This window comes from Chrysochloris asiatica, unplaced genomic scaffold (genome assembly GCF_000296735.1).
Source record: "Chrysochloris asiatica unplaced genomic scaffold, ChrAsi1.0 scaffold00195, whole genome shotgun sequence".
Lineage (NCBI taxonomy): Eukaryota > Metazoa > Chordata > Mammalia > Afrosoricida > Chrysochloridae > Chrysochloris > Chrysochloris asiatica.
In genome coordinates, this window is record NW_006408713.1 from 3,999,065 (window position 1) to 4,006,530 (window position 7,466).

The 7,466-nt window shown below is 46.2% G+C and overlaps 1 pseudogene; it reads right to left on the reverse strand.

The window, feature by feature from the left end:
- Nucleotides 1-2,755: 2,755 nt before the first annotated feature.
- On the reverse strand, nt 2,756-6,991 carry LOC102831163 (annotated as a pseudogene).
- Between the last annotated feature and the right edge of the window lie 475 nt (nt 6,992-7,466).

Genomic DNA, 7,466 nt, shown 5'->3' on the forward strand with positions numbered 1-7,466 from the left:
CAAGGAGCACTCTGACGGTAATTCTTTCAACACAGAGATGTTGGTTCTATGGGCAGCCCACGGGGCTTTCAATATTCTCCTCTAACACTGTAACTCAAAAGCATCAATTCTTGTTCAGTCTTCCTTATTTACTTATGTGCAAATAGTGTCCAGTACTGCATTGCTGTTTCTACAAACCAAGAATGCCATGGATTGTCAGGAGACAATCCAGAAAGTAGCAAGAGACAAAGAAGGACCTCCCTTAAGAGCCTACAAACAGAACCTGGCCCACTGACACTTCAATTTCAGACTTCTGGTCTCTAGAACTATGAGTGAGTAAATCCCTTCTACTTTACTCCACCCAGATAGTGTGACTTTATTTCAACAACAAATGCAGATACCCCTGGCTTTGGAAATTGCGAATTAATAGTTATTCCTTCCCCAAGCGAAAAATGAGTAAAGAAAAGACGGGATGCCAAAAGTCACTTCAGCTGGAGAAATATTTGCCTCCCCTTTAAAGTGAACTACTGGTGCAGTAGTTTTATCATGGGGCTGCTAACCAGATGAACCCACCAGGCATTCCAAGGGAGGGAGATGTAACAGTCTGCTTCCATAATGATTTGCAGCCTAAAAACTCTATGAGGCAGAACTACTCTGTCCTCTAGAGTAGCTATGAATCAGGACCAACTCAACAACAATGGAATTTAAAGTGTACCAGAAATATAGAACCTGAATAATAAGGGAAAAGATATTTCAGCTAGAAGGTCTTAGGGCCATTAACTATTCCAAAAACCTTGACAATAAAAATGAAAAGGAAGAAAACAAGAAACCGTCAGAAAAACTCAATGCTTTTCGTCTGAGCAGAGAACTCTATGACAAGTCCTTAAGAAGAACTGAGCACACAGCCCAGGCCCCCTGGATAGCAGACCTTGTGGGGCTGGGGGACTCAGGCCAAGCGCTCCACCACTAGCTCATTAATCACAACCTGTTAGTGTAATTTTAATGAATGTTTATCTTATTTTCTTGGTGTAATCCAATTGCCACTGTTTTCTTAGCAAGCATCAGGGATCTCTTGGTTTTCAGCATTCTGCCAGCCAGTCCTCTCTAGATGAGAACAATTCAATTCATTATCATTAACCATGTACTTCTAATACCACTTCGGGGGAAATCAGTGAAAGAAAATCCCCTTCGCCATAGCGCCTCCCCTGCAGAAGGGGAGAAGAGTACCTGAACAAGCCCAGCCATCATCCTCACGGGATAATGCTAATGTTATTCTGAGCAGTCAACACATTAACAGTCCTGAAGTCTGGCAGCCCGTCTTGGCTGGGGAGAAATGGAAAGTTGATTATACTGTTGTGAAAATGTGCATGGTTGGAGGGAATATTTAAAGAACAAACTATTGTCATTAATTGATTCAGACTCATGGTAACCCCACGTGTTAGAGAGTAGAAATGTGCTCCATAGAATTTTCTTCGGAGCTCTGGTAGCATAGTGGTTACGAATTGGGCTGTAAACTTCAAGGTCAAGTTCGAAACAACCAGCCGTTCCATGGGAGAAAGATGAGGCTTTCTACTCATGTAAAGATTTACAGCCTCGGAAATCCTGTACAGAGTCGCTATGAGTCGGAACCGACTCCACGGCACATAACAACAACAACAGCAACATCATCTTCATGAGGTCTATTTGCCATGGCACCATCAGACGGGTTCAAACCACAAACATTTTGGCGAGTGTACTTTTGTTGTTGTTGTTAAGTGCCGTCGAGTCGGTTCCGACCCATAGCAACCCTGTACAGGGTTTCCGAGGGTGTAAATCCTTACAGGAGTAGAAAGCCTCATCTTTCTCCCGCGGAGCGGCTGGTAGTTTCGAACCGCTGACCTTAAGGTTCGCAGCCCGATTCGTAACCACTACGCTACCAGAGCTCAGTATACTAGCTGTTGTTATTTACAGGCGAGTGTACTAGCTGTTGTTATTTACAGTCGTGTAAATAACAACAGTCATGTAAATTAAAGGTACATTTCAAGTCATGGTGATTCTATGTGTGCAGAGTGGAACTGCTCCACAGGTCTTTCAAAATTGTCACCTTTCAGAGGTAGATTTCCAGTCCTGTCTTCTAAACTGTCTCTGGATGGACTCCAACCACCAACATTCTGACTACTGTCCTCACTTTTCACATATAGCTCACATATGTAAATACATGAGGGCTTCCAAAAGCTGAGGAAAATGGAAATAAGAGATAACTATTTTTCCATGAACTTTTTAAAATCCGCTCTCAATGTGATGTTATTGATATTAACTGCTGTTGAGTCAGTTTTGTGTGTGTGTGTGTTTAAGGTTTACAAATGTTTTATTTCATTATTATCCAAGTACCCTTGAAAAGACCATTGTACAAGCCAGCGTGTGAGAACGGTCCTGCCTGAGAAATGTACATACTTACACTGCAGACTCAGTGGCAGGCAAGGATAGGCTGTGTCGAAGGCACTTGGTGACAAGTACAAGTGATGGGAACACATGCGGGGTCCTGGTGGGGAGCAGTCACCCCGGGGGGTGAGCCCCACCCCAGGCAAGGCTTACAGGGTCAGGCAGAGCCAGTTAGCAACAGAGGGACTGCCGGTCTGGCCAGCACGGGACCATCCTGCTGGGCTGGCCATCAGTATTGCTATGGCCACGGGACAGGCCTCCCTCCTCTACAGGGCAGAGACCTATGGGCCCTCAGAAGGACCCTGCCCCAGAACCCGGTGGACCAGCGCAGCGTGTGTCGGGTCAGCACCTGTGGTCAGTCCACCTTTTCCACCTTGCTGATGATCTTCTCCTCGAACGCTGGCAGGACGGCCTGGTCCTCACGCACCGCCTCAAACACCACGCCACAGTCGAACTCGTCACTCATGTTCTTGAAGTAGTATCTGTAGCTGTCTTTCTTGGTCAGCAGCTCCTTGAACTGGCCCAGGGTGACCCCTCTACCCTTGACCAGGGTCCGGTAGGGAATGGGCTCCCCACAGAAGTAATAGGCCACGACAATACTGTCACACAGCGGGGCACTCATGCCTCTGACCTTTTTCTGGGATTCGTCCTCTGCTTGGCTGGCAGTTTGCTGGTCCGCATCTCTTCCTCCTCCAGCCGCCTGCGGGCCTCTTCCAGCTGGCTCAGGGGGTTGGGTGAGGGGTTGAGAGGTATAGTGGGGTCTTGGATGAAGAGGTGCGAGGGCTGAACAGAGTTCTGAAACTGGGCGTTGGCCCAGGGGAGCACTGAGCTGGGTCGCTTGATGGACAGGAACCTGGCGCTCTCGTGCGCCGACTGCCTCTTAACCCCAGAAGGCCCGTGGCCAGCCCAGACTTCCCATGCCTGCTGATCTCCTTCTCGCCCTAGATGAGCTACTGCAAGATGGTCTGTGTCTTCTCCAATACCTCAGGGAGCCCGGCACCTCTGATCTGGCCTCGCCACGGATGGCCTCCGCCTTCTTGGCTGTCCTTTTGGACACACTTGCCTTCCCACTGTATCCCAGGCTGTCGCTGGTGGTTGGGGCGGCACTGGCACTCTTGGTGGTATAGCCTCGCAGCTCCGGGTTCCACGTGAAGCCGCTCTGGACATAGTGGGCGGCCTTGGCCTCAATCTGCTCCTTGGGCCTGGCCGCACCATTATGCTCATAGTGGTGGACATGCTGGTGGTGGTGCAGGCCAGCTGTGTCCAGCTTCGTGCCCACCTTGGTTGCATGTTTGCTGTGCCCGGCTGTCCCTCCTAGTGCTGCAGTCAGCCTGGCTGCGTGCCCGCTGTCAGGGGACTGGCGGCCGGGCATGCGCAGGACCGGCTGTCCATGCTCCTTCAGAAAGCTGTCAGGGTCCTCCTCATGTGCATCCTGAGTCCCTGCACTGCCAGAGTCTGCGTACCAGGTGTGAAGTGGTGCCAGGCCTGGGCGTGTGACAGTTTGTGGCTCTTGCCCAGGGCGCCAGGGGCCGTGTCATGCCTTCACCTTCTTCTCCACGCTCACACGCCGCAGCCGCTGTTCTTCCAGCTGCTCCTCGGCTTCCCGTGTGCGCTGCATAGCCTCCAGGCGGTGGATAAGTTCTGCAGCAAACTTGTGTGGCTCCATATGGACCTCCTTTGGTATTTGTAAGTGCTAGGGATGTAAGGCAGAGGTACCCGCCCTTTGATCTGGACGCTCTACTGCACCTCCCAGCGATCCTGTATGGGACAACACTATCCACACTGAGGGTGTCGCCTTAATGTCACGGGACAGACTCAGCCATTCGCTGTCCTTGGCGCTTGTGGCTAGGGCCAGGGCATAGCCGGAGTTGACTTAGTAAGGGTTGACTGACACCCTCCAGTTAACAGGGCTCTGTGATACAGGGATCTAGGCATAGTTTGAAGCAGGGAAATAATAATAAAATGGTTGACTGTCTTATGAATATTAATTTCCTTGCCTACTATTGTAAAATAGACATTTGAGTGGGAAAAGAAAAGTTAGGAACAATAATTACAGAAAACTTGTAAGCCCGTCTTCAGCCTATAACTGATTGGAATACCTAAAAGGAGTTTTAGAACTTACCCAGTGAAATAGGCCTCTTGCAAAGCCTTTACAGAGTATAGGACTTTAGGTGGAATTCGAGCCCCATCCAGAACCTTATGAGGTGGGACATTCCCACTGGAAAGGACAAGCAGACCAACCTGTAACAGCTAGAGCAATAGAAGATACATCTTCAAAGAAAGATCATCAGGAAAAACCCAAAACAAAAATGTCAGCATGACTGGCTATTAAAAGAATAAGCAAACTGTTTGCCAGGAAGCCAACAAGGTAAGCAATCAATTTCCTTTAGGACAAACTCCCCTCTAAGACTGAAACTCAAAGGGAACACACGAACAGGCATGTAAGCTTGCTGGTGACCACACTGGTCTACTGGTGAATGGAAGAGGGTGAAAGGCAGCAATGAAGAAATGGGCTGAGTTCAACCACAGTCCATTGACTCCTGTTGACCTGGAGATGAGAGAGAGAAGAGGAAGGGCTGGCTGGTCTAATGTGTGGTGAGACCTGGGGACACTTGAGCCCATGGACAAGGACATTGCCACAGACAGCTAGAGCTGAGAGTGAAACATCCAGCTGTTATCAAGTGAGGGGAGATGCACAAGAATACCCAAACTGGCAGACAATACCCATTTGACCTAGCCTCGATGATGGCTTGATAATCAGAATTCCACTAGAGGAAGATTATAAAACAAAAAACAAAAAACAATTTGATAAAGGAAACAAGGGTAAATAGCTACAATTTGATGAACCTGACCTGTATTCATAGAGGTAGTAATTCTAACAATAGAGAGCGAAGGAGTCTTCACATCAAGTATCAATGCAGTCCCCTCTGTACACAGGGTAGATAGGTATGGGCAACTTAGACATTGGCTTCCTAAAATGAGGGGGTGAAAAAGGCACGAAGTAACTGGCTTACAAGGTTTCAAGGAGGAGTTTAGTTTAAAAGCTTGGGGGGTGGGTGGAAAGAAATAGCCCCCAATGAATTGTTTTCATCTTGAATAGATGGGTCTGGTGAAAAGAGAGGAGGATAAGATTCATATGATTCAATATTGAGTAATTGTTATCATGACTAATTGTGACTGTCACAATTGTAAAGGTAGAAGTTATATAACAAAAACAGGGGAGTAGTTAATCTTACAGTCCAAAAACAGAAGACCCTAAGACCATCAAGGGAGAAGAGCACAAGCAGAATGCAGGACCTTATCCAAAAAAACAACGATGCCAGAGATGGAGGCAGAGATGGAGTCATGGAGAGGGGGAGAGTCTGAGGACTCTAGATTCATGGGAAGAGAGGGAATCAGAGCTGATGGCCAGGAGACTGACTTGCAGAATGTGCCCTTTGGAGGTATAAATTATATGTTCCTGAATGGTTTTGTTTTTTAACAAAAAAGCTAAAGTGAATAGTGAGAAATACTGTTAAATGATGGTACATGGAAGGGATTATAATCATTGTAATGAAACAAGGTGTGTGATTTGTTGAATGTAAAACTGATCATCTGCCCTGTAAATTTTCACTTAAGCTGCAATAAAAACCTTAAAACACACACACACACACATTCACACACTCACACACACATAGGAAATTAATACATAAATGGATTTTGTGGTTTGCAAAAACAAACAAAAAAACACTATAACACAAGTATTATTGTGTGTGGCTCTGTACGATAAGCACTAGACTGATAGCTCAGTTTGACCACAGGTTGGCAGTTCAAACTCAACAACATTTCCTGCTAAGCCCTATACACGATGGCTATGTGTTGAAACGAGTCCTGGTGTGGCACTGTGGGTTAATATGCAAGACTTCAAAGCCGTTTGAACTGCAAGATCAGTGATTCAAGCTCACCAGAGACTCCTAGGAAACCCTATACAGGGTTGCTATGGGTTGGAATTGACTTGGCAGCACTTCACAGCAGCAACAATGTGTTGGAACTGATTTAACAACAGTTAACAAATAACACCAACAGTTGATCGGATAATCATGTATAATACCTGGGAACCTGAGGGAGACCACAAAGATGACTTTATTACTGATGCTATCTATAGATGTTGCTACTGTGGAGTCAATTCCAACTCGGAGTGACCCTGTGTAGGATTTCGGAGAGTGCTTTGGGGGTTTGAATTGCCTAACTTGATGTTAGCAGTCTAGTGTTTATCCTACAATACCACACCAGGGCTCTTAGTGCTATTAGGTGCTATTGGTACAATTAGGATCGGACACAGTACCAATGGGAGGCAATAATAGCAATGATCTAATAAGCTACTCCCTTGTAAGTTACACTGGTTGGAATGTCAATCCTAAGACCATAAACAAGGGCAAAGTTCATGGTCCTGTTACTACAGCTATTAGACCTGTCCTACTTGACAGGTCAACAAGATTGCACTAACCCTGTTCTTGTTTTTCTCTATCTGGATCAAATGCTCTTCAAAGGGAATACAACCCCTTGCCTCCATACTTCACATACTTTATTTCTTCTCATTTACCTTGTCCATGGTGCCTCAGAAAAGAGGTGTGTGTCTTGGATTCCCACGGAAGTTTTCTGTTGACATCCTCTCGGGCAGATGGAACTAAGAACTTATTGCTGATGATATAGATTCAGTGGGCAGTGGTTAAGTACAGCTCTGAGGCAGTCGTGCAGAGAGTAAGTCATTTCGACTTAAGCAAAGACACAATTAAGAATATCCCGAGGCTTGAATGGATGGAAGTAGAAATGGGGAAACAAAATATCTTCTAAATGCCAAGTAATCTTGTTCAAGCAGCAAAAGTAATTGAGAGCCATGATTAACCTGTAGTGGTCAGCAAATTGCACAGAAGGTTAAGGTCTACAATTTACAAGGTAATGGCTTACCCAGGAAAAATCATTAGGGAACAGCACGGTTCAATCATAGTAGATGACTGGATTAAGAGACAAACAATCAGAAACAGATAGCTTATCTAAAATTTTCTAGTTTTAATGCAGCATGATAT